A 12084-nucleotide genomic window follows, 5' to 3' on the forward strand; every position below is an offset into this window, starting at 1 on the left:
TAAGGTTAGCCTGTTCATCCGCAGTCTCTCCTTTGGAATAGGAAAAGGCTGTACTTGATCCCAAAGGAGAGAGTTCACCTCATTGGGAACACTACTGTAGCCAGCAGGCAGCCTCTGGCAGATCTTCTAGCAGCTACCAGGAACACTTCAGCTCTTCAAGTGAGTGCAGCCAGCCATGACAGTCTGTAGAGATGATTCCTGGGTGCTGGGGTTTTTTTTTCCCTACAGCCCTTCTTTCAACAGCTGGGAAAACTTCCATGGATTTGAGACCTGCATTTTAGCTCAAAATTAGTCAGCCTGGGTTTTGCCAGCATGCAGTTCTGCTGGCTGCGCTCGCGTGCTGCTCTGACGCTGCCTGCTACTGAGGTAAAACACCCTACTCCTCTGAGATCAAATGAGGTGCCAAGCAAACACGGCCATAGAGGTTTTGGTACCACAACTACCTCTTTCAGAGCTAGCCCGGGTCCCTTGGCACAGCGCCACATCATGTATGTATGTGTTTGCAGCCCAAAATGTATTCGCTTGCATAGCTGCCAAACTGCATGACATAGTCAAACCTAGCTAGTTCCCTGCTTTCACTTTTAGTTCACAGTTGTTATTGTCGCTTTTCAGATTTGTCTCTGGTCTTAGAGGAGTATCTGCAGCTTTATTTCCTGCAGAGAAGATGCTAGTTTGAATTCTTCTCACTAAAGAAAGATCTAAAGCATCACTGAGTCAAGAGTTTTCTACCCTGAATGCAGTAGACTTCAGGTGGGGTCCTAAATCTGCTTATGTTGTATTTTCTTTCTACTTTAACCACGCTTCCATTACTTCCCTTGTAACATTTCTTGGCCCTCGGTAGCACTTGAGAAAAGTTCTGCTTTAGTACTGTACATGGCTGTCATTAATGTGCCAATGGCTCTGTCTTCCATATCACTGAGGATGCTGAGAAAGATGCATGGAGATGTTCCCCTCTTTTCGTATTTCAAATTCATATTTATTCTTACTCTGTTTACAGTGTTTAGGGGGATCTTAGTTTGCATGACCTGGCCCATATCTGAGACCATTTGAATCAATTTTGAGAGGGATCTGTGTGTAAAATATCTTCTATAATCCAACCCTTTATCTGATGCTTCCTTTTTGTTTGCTGGTGGTATGTCTAAAATGAAACAAACAGCAGCAATATCAGCTACTGAAATTAACCAAAGATTTGTGCTTTAGAGACCCAGGCAGTAGATTACTCTTACTTCTGTTATCCTCTGTATGCCTATAGATTTTTTTTATTTTTCACCTCTCAGAATTTGTTCCTTTTCATTTTATTGGCAATAGATGCTGTCATTACTGCCACAGAGCAGAGCTCAGCAATTTTTCAAGGATGCTTTACTATATTGCATTTTCTGTCCCACGATGGAAGTCAAATGTGTTGGCAGAAATTTAGCAGAACCCAAGAGACGCTTCCTCCTGAAGAAATAAGATGCAGCCAGACAGTTTAGCAAAGGTGGTGGTCTAGCTCTGGCTGAGTTCAGTGCTCAGTGGGCACCAGGACCCACTGCCTTTCCTTGAGGTTTCCATAGGTGCTGTAGCTCCCAGCACCCTGCACGTGATTCGGCATTTGTCAATGTGAGATGTTTGGTATCTAAGTGCAGTGGGATGGCCATGGCTGCCAAACTCCCACCAGCTGCTCCCTCCCCTCAGCAGGAAGGGGAGAGAGAATAGGAAGAATAGGAATAAGAAAGCTTATGTGTTGAGATGAAGACAGGGAGATCACTTCCAGTTATCATCACAGGCAAAACAGGCTAGACTTGAGGGAAATTAACTTAATATATTGCTAGTTGCTATATATGTATTTAATTACTGATTCGGGTATTGGAAAGCAAAAAGACAAAAACACTTAGAGAAAAGACCTTTCCTTCCCCCTTTCCCATGCTCAATTTTACCCCTTAACTCTCAACTCCTCTCTTCCTCCCCTTGTTATCACCACAGGTACATACAACCCATCCCTTCAGCGAGGGAACGGGGAGTGGTCTTACCATCAGTACCTCGCAGCTCCTCTCTGCTGCTTCCTTCTTGTCATGCTCCTCCGCTCTGGTGCGGGTCCTCCCCAGGCTGTGGTGAATATCGCTTTCCCAAATCATCGGCTAATCCAGGATTCAGTACTCCAAACACCGTGGGTTGAGTCTCCTAGAAGCGGCGGCGCTGCACCCCGCACTGGGTGCCACGCAGAGCAGAGGCATCAGGAGGAGACCCGAGGATGCCCAGTGACTGGGGAGCCTGCACTGGCCCTTGTCCTGGGGTTCATGGTTGAGCATGAAGGTGCTCAGCACGTTCCAGGATTAGGCTATCAATAATAAACCATTTTAAATATCTCAAAAGCAGTGCTGCGATGACAACCCAAGTAATTAATTGCATTACTTTTAATAGACCCTTCAAATAGTGCCAAGTCAGTGACATCTGCTGCAGTGTGGAAATACCTTCAGGGAAGAACATTTTTAATATGGTGATACCTCAAAAGGCAGACCGTAGATAGGCTGAAAATGGCCATGCAGGAGATAAAATGTTTTACCAGACTGTTAAGCTCTCCTGCTTATTGCTCAGCCAAAAAAATGACTATTCACCCATTTACTGGTGGATGATTTAATTAGGACCTACTTCTAAAACCACAAAATCTGGCTAAGATGCACTCTGCACTTCTTGGAGAGGGCCATGTTCTCCTGCACCTTATTTCTGGCTGGTATCAGTATTACTATTGCTCATTTTAGCATAGTTATCTTTGATATCCAATGGCGAATCAAATCCAGGGGAGGCCTCATCCTCAGCTGATGCAAACAGGCTTGCCCCAGAGCAATTAAGAGCACTGATTAACAGCAGCAGAGTATGTGGAGCTGGAGTTTTCATACAAACACAAATTCACTTGCTGCTCTGGTTCTCTTGGGGAAAAATGCAAAATATGTTATTAAAATAGAGTTTGTTTATTGACCTTCTCTAATTTCTGTCTTCGTAAAATAATCTTGTTTATTAACAAGTCATCTTTAGCTGAGATGCACTCTGTTTTCCTGAAACATTTTGTGCAGAATTCATGAATCGAAGCTGGACAAGCTGAATACCAGGGAATTAATTTCAGAGGATGTGATCTCATAATCTCACTAACTATTCATCTCCGAAGATGGATAGATTTTGGCTGGCAGCTGCAACCCTGGAGGTAAGTGCATCCATATATTTGAAGGAAATGGAACCTTTTTAAAAAAAGATATTTACTATTACATTTTTCACATTTGTGTCAAGTCTCAGGGTTTGGATTAAAGGCCGGGCTCATTCTTGTTTTAGTGCTTGTACCTGGCCCACTCCTATTCAGTGGGGTTAATGCGGAAATAAATAGTGACCTAACTTTATGATCTTGCTCCAGTGAATCTCAGGAGGACTGGCAGAAATGCAACTTTCTAGGGTCTCTCTTCAAGCCTTCATGACTCTCCCCGCGTGGAGAACTGTGTGCTGCAGTGGCAGCGCAGAGCTGGTGGAGCTGGTTTTACGTCTCGAAGTAGTGGACTCGTGTGTGTGTGTAGGGTTTTTTCTGGAGCCAGCCCGCAGCCCCTGCGTGCCGTGCGTGTAGCAATAGTGAATCACGGGTCCCACAGCACTGCTGGAATGGAGGGAGAGGGACAGCATGCCATGCCGTGCCGTGCCAGGTAGAATCTTCTTATTGTTTAAAAATGTCACCACATAGAAAACAGTGGAAAAAGTGCCTAAAAGCAGCATGGAAGCAGAGGCGGATTTTCAGTGGGTCTTTGTTATCTCTGTGGCATGGAAATACAGAGCTGGCAACAGTGCTTCAGTGACTGGAAATCTCCAAGGTAATTTCCAAGATTCGCTGATAGCTTACACAGAAATTGGGCAAATAATTTTACAAAAGAGTACTTCCCAGTTAATTCCTCTTCTCTGTATGCTGTTTCCTCAGTAAATGACTGGTTTATTGCCAAAATTTACTTATTTGGCTGCATTATTTGTACGATCTTCCTTTACACATTATGTGCCTAAATTTCAGAGATTTCCAGAGGACTCATGATTTCCCCTGACATTAGCTAAAACTGCTGGAGTTCAACATCTGAAAAAGGAGGCTTGCTGTGTTCTTTAGAGCAGCAAGTGGAAAAAACCAGCCTCTGGCATGTAAGTCCAGGGCCAAAGTTAGGTCACATCAGCTCTGATGCAGTTAAGCATTTAGGTAGATGAGTAGGCAAGGTCACTACTTTGATTCCTGGGGGCTGTTCTCATGTTTAACTTGAAACATATCTATCTGCTTTGCTGAGCTGCAGCCAATGTCCCAGAAACTTGGGTGAAATGAGCATTTCCATGCTGATGGGCCAAACCACCCTATGTGCAGATCTACGCTCAGCATCCTGTCATATGGTGTGCTGGACCCTTCAGAGGAATGGGACTCAACCTTAATTCTCTTTTATTTACCCTAGATGAAGCGGGGCAGACACAAACTCACATGAGAAGGGAAACGGGCTTGCTGGGAGATACAGGACATCACAGGGATTAGGACTGAAGATCTAAATGAGGGCGCTGTTAATGAAGCATGGCTCTTTTAAAAGGGCCCGAAAGCCTTAGGCTGGGCTTGTAGGTAGAAGCTCTGGAAAGAGACACTGGAGGAACAGCGGGAAGTTGGGAGGTGCAGAGCTTGATGCTTTAGAAATTATGGCTCCTGGGTCTGCTATGGGCGGGGGTTGCATAATGCTCCACCCAAAGAAGCTGATGCTGGTTTTCTTGCCACGACGGAGGAAAAAGGATGAAGGAAGGAAGGAAAACTGAAGTTTGAAATTGAAGACTGACTGGGTTTTTTTTCTCTTGCTTGGACTTTTGTTCTGGAAGCTGTAGATCAACATTGTCACCTCAGCTGGGTCATGACCTTGTGATGAGATAATCTGATATGAATGAACCTATGGCTAAACTAAATAATCCTCTGCTTGAGGAAAACTTGTCTCTATTCGGTGGTGTAGTAGTAGGCCATGTTTTACTAAGTTGAGTAGATGTAGTCACCTTGCTCTGTGCTCACTGCCACGTGAGCGATCCCACCATGTAACATATCCGAAGTTACGATAAGCTAAGTGGGAACAAAAGTACTTTTATGATGTGGTGAGGAAACAACATTTAAAAAAATGTGAGCCATTTTGAAATGCTGATCCTCTGCTGAAGCATTTTGTGCATTGCAAATCACAACTGCGTTTTCAAAACCGGGAGAAGGAAGTTCAGCACCAGAAGAAGACTTGCAGGAAGGGCTGTGCCAGACACTGAATGTTAGTGTTCTCATCTCATGGGTACACCACGAGTGAGAAGTGTTGCCTGAGATTACAGGATGAAATTCAATGGGTATTAAAAAAAAAGAAAGAGATAATTAAACCCACTTTTCCATGAGCTTTCACCTGATACCAACTTCTTTATGTAAGCCCAGCACTTCTTGCGTGTTGGCACTGAAATGCTGCAATTGTCCTTATAACAGATTAATGGGTGAAGAACAACAAAGGTGAGCTATCACATTAACTTGTGAGAAGACTGTTGGTGCATCTGTCAGAGGTTAGTGAGTATTAGACTCTACGACAGCAAAGGCCACAGAGTAGACTGGTAAGAGGACTGTCTTCTTTGCCTTCTAGCTGATTGCCCACTGGGTTAACTGAATATGCTTAAAGATTTTTGGTCCTGGTCACTACTTTGTTGAACCTGACAAGTATTTTCCCATCCTGGTTGTAGAAGACTGAAAGATAGAGAGCTCTTGTGTGAGCTGCAGGCATGATTTCAATGAATGTTTCCATTTATTCTCACTTTGGCAGCTGTGGGCCTACGGGTTGTTCTGTAACTTATTTAATAGACCCAAGTATTAAAATATTTCCTGAAAAAAAAACCCCACCTAGTATAAAGTAGATTTTAGTAAAATTGCACAAGCTGGGTTTTGTAAGGGGTTATTTCAGTGCCCGTTAGAATCCATAGAAACGTTTCAACTGATTTTGGTGACTACTGATAAGATGAAGTAGGCTGTTTCATGGAAAACTTGGAGGAGAACGGTGATGATGCTATATTAAGACTGTGAACAAAAGCCATTACTCTCACTAGCATCAGTAAATGGGGGTAAAAGATTTTTTTTTCTTAGTCTTTCTTACAGAGAAAGAATATAAAGGTTAGGAAGAAAGACAGGCACTAGAGCAAAGAGATGTATGAGAATGAGTCAGAGCTTTCAGCAGGACCTGAATCTGGCTAGGGTTTTCATCTTTGTGCACAAAATGAATACAGCGTACAGAACAACTAGTGAAATCAAGACTTATATGCAAAATAATCGAAGTGGGTGAATTTGGTATGTATGATGGCTTAATTTTTCAATCTGCAGAATAAAATGTGACAAACTTCCAAAGAAACGCAGTCATCCTTGTTTCAGTACTAAGTGCTCTGTGGGAGTTGCAGCACTGATTAAGTTACAGCCTGTGGATTTCAAGGGCCATTTTTCCAGTGGGACAGTGAGAGTTGTTGATAACGAGGTTAAACTTCACATGGAAACCAGGTGATTCAAGGAAGCTGAACTACAGTGCTGCTTTCTGTGCCGTGCCCTGCTCAAAGGTCAGCTGGAATAGGTGGACCTAGGAGAAGCAGCAAGTGAGAAGGCAGTTTTTCCTTGCTCTGGTACAGAGCAGGAAAGCAAACTTTGTCCTCTTCAGTTTTTCCACAGTGTTACAGCTTTGGCGAGGAAGGTACATAGAAATCTGCTGGGTTTTATTGGTAACATGCAAAGTTTTATTGATGGTTTTTGCTGATGTGGACTCTCTGCGCAGCAAGCTCCACATCTTTCCAGAACCACAGTAAAGTCAGGAAGCTCTATACAAGTGTGGAAGTGTCCTATGCAGAGATCTCTGTCACTGTAGGCTTTTAGTCACTGCATGACATAAGGATTATTTGCTGCACAACAAGCAGTTTTGTGTTTGAACGTGTTTCAACAATATGACAAAGACTTAAAAAAAAATTGCTCCCAACTTTAATTGAAAAGGTAATTGCTAAGAAGAAAAGAATGGGACTACTGCTTTTCTTGTGTGTTACCTACTTAGTTGGCACACCTCCAAAATCAGCTGATAGAGAGATAAATCTGCATTTTTGGCGAAAGCTGTAGGTAATCCAAATCATGTACTTGGCTATGAACTCCCACTCCACTCAAATTCCTTTCTGAAGTGATGAACATACAAGGAACTTGAATACACTGTGGAGGAATAAATGCTACAATAATTTAAAAGGGGGAAGAAAACCCACAAAGCATGCTGAGTTGCTATTTTCCAACTTGTGAGTTAGATTTTTTTTTTTTTTTCCTGAAGCTATTGCATTGGTTTCTACTCTTCCATTCTTTTCTCTGCCTGTTGAAGGATGAAATGAGCCCTGGTGAAAAGAGAAGTCTATGGCTTTAAGTCCTATTTTGTGGATTGAAGTGGGTCTTTATTTCTGCTTAGATTTTTGCCAACCATCCCCCAAGCAAATTTCATTCATTAAAAAAAACACAGCTTTATTTCTCCATTTGCATATTAAGTTCAGGTAATGTTCAGTCCCATCTACTACTGTTTAGCTCAATGAAGAAAAGTTTTGTTTGTCATTAATGCACACAACTCAATCAGTGTTTGTGGATATATCATCTTTTATTTCCCCTTCAGCTTCATTTTAGCTCGCCCATATTAGATGCGTGATTTTGCCATTTCCCTTGTTAAGTTCTTGTTTTCTAATGAGCACTGTGGTGTATGCATGTGACATAGCAGGATGGAGTTGCCAGGCACAGTCTCATGGGGAAAAAAAAAAAAAAATCCCTGCCTTTCTGTTAACCAGTATGATGTCTTTCAGACAGATCTTTAAGTATTTTTTCTAAATTTTTCCTTGAGTAACTTTTATAGGCAGCGAAGAAAAGTCAGTGAAGAAAGGATCAATTCTGAGAGGCAGAAAATTCCAGGTAGGCATGGGGGACTATCTGCCATCAATGGCCTGAGGACACTCTGCTGAAAAGTACACAACCCCACATCAATACTCAAATATTGTTTCTGTTTCTTCCTAATTCTCTAGTCCAGAAGCTACTCCCCAACAGCTCAAGGCCAAAAAAGTGGAATGCAGTTTGTAGGCAAGACCCAAACTGAGAGAAACCAAAGGGTCTTCTCTGCAGGAAAATGAAAATGCCGTGTGTTTCCTTCCCTAAGTATAAATAATTATCTCTGTGACCCCAGTGGCGTGATCCCGTGTCAGTGATATAAATAGTACTTCCCAACAGAAGTGACGAGATGCTAACTTTCTGGGGAATGGAGGTAGGCAGGCCTCTAAGACCGACAGGAGGGACACTTGAGTAACGCTGACAAAAGCTGGCTTCCAAAATTCACGTTAGCAGCCTTTTCATCTGCAGAGGCTTGTTTTTTTCTGAAGCAGGCTTTGAAACATATCATTACAGTAAGTGTAGGGCTCTAACGGTGGTGCTGAGCTGATAATCCTGGAAACACAGCTCTCAGCTTACCCAAAAAAACGAGCACAGGGCAAGCAGCAGAAGTGGATGGTTCCCCACCCTGGCCCCTCCCAGGAGGGGACAGCATAGCTGCGTCCCTGCTCCCGGCGGGCGCTTTGCCTGCCGAGCTGCTAGTAATAGAGTATTGACTCACTGCCACTCGAAATATCTCACATACTGATGTTGCCCAGAACCCAAAGTGTATTACCTCTGCATTAATTGAAATGTAGCTTTCAGCAGCCCTTATAAACGTGCTCGACCGTAGTGTGAAAGCATTTGTTTCCAGCGGAGATCCTGATAACTAGTGAGATTCAGGAGCGGTGACTGACCTTTGATCATCGGCTTTCAGCTTGGCTTGCTGCCTTGCTGGGAGGAGGAAGGGAAAGTTCTTCCTTATAAAAGCCAACTTCATGTCAGTGCCTCCTGTTAACATTTCGTTTGTTTAGCTAAAACCACGCAGCTTTGAAGCTCCCTTTGTACCAAATTGCCTAGCTCCTTTTCCCAATGATACTCGCAGCTCAGAAGTTATGTCTTCATATTTAATCTGTATGTGACTTCCATTTTGATGGGTATTGCAGCTGCCGCATTTCTAAGTTTGCCCGTCTCCTAGCTTTCCCCTCACTTCGCCTCAAAAACTGCCTTGGGATTTTCCTCAAGGCTGCCAAAGTCAACTTCACCTCTTCCTTGGAACCTCCTTAGCCCCACCGTTTAGGGACAAAAACCTCTTTCTTCTTGGATGCTGCCCAAGTGCTGCTCCGGCTGCGCTCCCCTGAGGGCTGGAGCGGTAAGCGCCCGTGGCCCTGTGTGCCCCGGACTTGGGAGAGAACCGGGGCTCTCACGCTTGCGGCTCCTTCAGGATTCGTTCCCGTTCGTGTCTGTCCGTCTGTCGTCCCCCCCGCCCCGCCGCCCCAGTGCTTTTTCTAATCGTTCTTCATGGCAGGAGGGTCAACTGACACCTGTTCAAATCTAGGTTTTAGATTGCCGTCTGCTATATGACCTGGTTCCTCCTGTGACTTTGGAGTAATTTATGCAATCTGAGCTTGACTCCATGCTTTTCTCTGAAATTACTCTGATTTGCCCTTATTATACAAAACCACCTTGCCCCATATCACTGGTAATGCAGTTCATCATTAGTGGGAACAATAGCAGATAAGGATCTTTGGCTTTCACCACACCCAAAACCAAAACAAAAATGAAAACTTACTCACACCTGGTAAGGCAAGCTTAAAAAAGGAAATGCAGGAAGGGGAGCAAGGAGGTCACAATATTTAAAAGAAATGTAAATTGAACATGCAAAACAAACGCATCTGAAGATGAAAGCTAAATCTGCAATGGCAGCTGCCCACTTTGAACTGTGCTTTTTCATGGTGCACTGCACCATTACACGGTAGGTTAAATAACCACAGTGTAAGGTCAATGGCCCACTCAGGCATGTGCTAATTTCACACTATGCCACTGTTAATAGGCAAGATTTAATGGAAATTACCCTTGTTGGTATCTAGTCTCCTAAACAAATTTTAGATCATTTTGATCTGCCTTGTTAGAGGATCAGTTCATTGCTTCTGGCAATTTTCTTGTTGGAAAATTAGTCTCATCTTTAAATACGGAGATGTGTGCTGTTATTCCTGTTGGTGTTCTCCTCCTCTGCTTTAGTTTCATGTTTGACAAGGTGCATACAAGTGCATGTGCAGAAAAGGGGGAAGGAGTAAATCTGTCACTGGGTTGAACTCAGTTCTGGGTCGAGCTTAGAAATGTAACTGTTTTCCATCTTTGCAAATATTTTTCCTATCACCCTTAATGGTATATTTTGAATCTGCTTTGTTGTAACAAATCATATAGATTCATCATATAGAACCACTGTTACATAGTTTCCTAGAGAGCGCCAAATTTTGATCTGGTGTGAAGCAAATTTTGATCTGGCTTTAGCATTGCTGCTTGGTTGGGTTTAATTTTTTTTTATTTTTTTTTTTAATAGTAGCATACCCAAGGGATAATTTGCATTGTACTTATGAGAAGAGACCACCTGCCTGGGAATCTCACCGCCTTTGTGGTTGTCTGGATTTTGCAACCTGCCTTGGTTATGAGTATTCCCATTAACAATCTGCCTGAATGTTCATTAGGAAACATGAGGGCAAGCACCTTCAACACATGCGCATTGTTACCTCTGGAGATTTGATGTGTCGCAGCAATAGTAATCAAACTGTGAAGCCAGAAGGGCCTGATTCTCAAAAAAGGAAAATTGAAGGAGGACATTCAAATTCTGGATGTAGAAGCATGTAAGTAATAGGTCAGTGTGCCCGTCAGAATCTGAACAGCATATTTGTGTATGCTGGTGAATCCACATTTTAAATTGGGCTCACGTTAACATTGCTCAGTAGCCCATGAGTTCCTCTATCGGTCCGAAACCCAGCCATGCGCCATCCTTGCCTAAGTGGAGTTTCTGAGCGGAGCCTGGGGTCTGGCCTAGGTTTTGATGGCTTAAGTTATGGTGAAGCTCTGGACTGAGAACCTCTTCTTTTTCAGTAGGTAAGCACATTTTTAAGGTCTGCAGCAAGAGAGCATTTAACGAGCCTCTGCTGGAATGAGCACCAACAGATTGAAAATTGCAAAGTGCAGTGTAATTGAATCTGATCTCTGGCTTTTACAGACTGTAGTAATTGGAAATTGCCTTTCTTTTAAATATATGCCATTCCTAGGATGGCTCCTTCTTGAAACTGTGATCTGATCATTTTTAAAGACATAATAATGTGAAGTAAGAAGTGGTATACAGTCCCCTTGGTACTGGTGGAAAATGGCAAAGTAGAGACTTTGGGATACTTCCTGCTGTGTCATTGGTATTAAACTAAGTCCTACACAGTAATTAACAGCTTAGCAAATATGAACTCAGTCCTTGAATAGCCGCGGCCTGGAGCCCAAATATCAGTGCTCTGTTCCAGGTCAAAGCAGATGACCTACAGAAGGGCTGAGTGGAAGCAGTCCCGGCTTGCACTTCGCAGCAGGGTGCAGAGTGCTGCCGCGAGCGCCCCTGGGATGGTCCGACAGGGGAGCCCCCAGCCGCACCGCTGCCCCGGCTCCACACCCCTTCAGTCACAGCCTTTGCCTCAATACCGTCCTGCCCAGGGGCTAAGCAGTTCTGTGCACAATCTGGGGGGGTCTAGGATTTTTCTTCAGCTATGGAAATACAATGATTTCCCTTTTTTTTTTTTTTTTTTGTTTCTATGTGTCTAGGAGACCTAAAGGTAAGGTTTGAACTTAAGGAAACAAGGTAAAACAGATGAAGACTAGACCTGAACGCTGCCTTCTGTAATGTTTTGTAGACTTGCTGCTTAGGGCTCACACTCTTTCCTCCTATGTCCCTTTTTTGTCCCAATAGCTTTTTTCTTTTTTTTTTTTGACATGCAGTGTCCAACATTTATGACAGATGCATTAGTTTCCTAGAAACTGATTAAAAATTGTACAGAAAACCACAAATAGGTTTGAGGCAAGCCTTAGAGCTCCACCTACTTAGCTTTAACAGGAAGAAGGTTCAGAGCTGATTTGCTTAGTGTAAAGCACCCTAATGGTAAGACTGTACTGGTTACCAAAAAATGATTGAATGGCTCCAG

At 43.3% G+C, this 12084-nt stretch overlaps 2 long non-coding RNA genes across 2 annotated transcripts; both read left to right on the forward strand.

Moving 5' to 3' along the window:
• Positions 1-220: 220 nt before the first annotated feature.
• On the forward strand, positions 221-9261 carry LOC142601074 (uncharacterized). The gene is made up of 3 exons (XR_012834655.1): positions 221-750; positions 1963-3178; positions 5474-9261. It is a non-coding gene; the product is annotated as an uncharacterized LOC142601074 (long non-coding RNA).
• A 1197-nt stretch (positions 9262-10458) lies between these two features.
• Positions 10459-11765, forward strand: LOC142601073 (uncharacterized). The gene is made up of 2 exons (XR_012834654.1): positions 10459-10755; positions 11416-11765. It is a non-coding gene; the product is annotated as an uncharacterized LOC142601073 (long non-coding RNA).
• Positions 11766-12084: the final 319 nt, after the last annotated feature.

The sequence above is a fragment of the Balearica regulorum genome, chromosome 3 (genome assembly GCF_011004875.1).
Source record: "Balearica regulorum gibbericeps isolate bBalReg1 chromosome 3, bBalReg1.pri, whole genome shotgun sequence".
NCBI lineage: Eukaryota > Metazoa > Chordata > Aves > Gruiformes > Gruidae > Balearica > Balearica regulorum.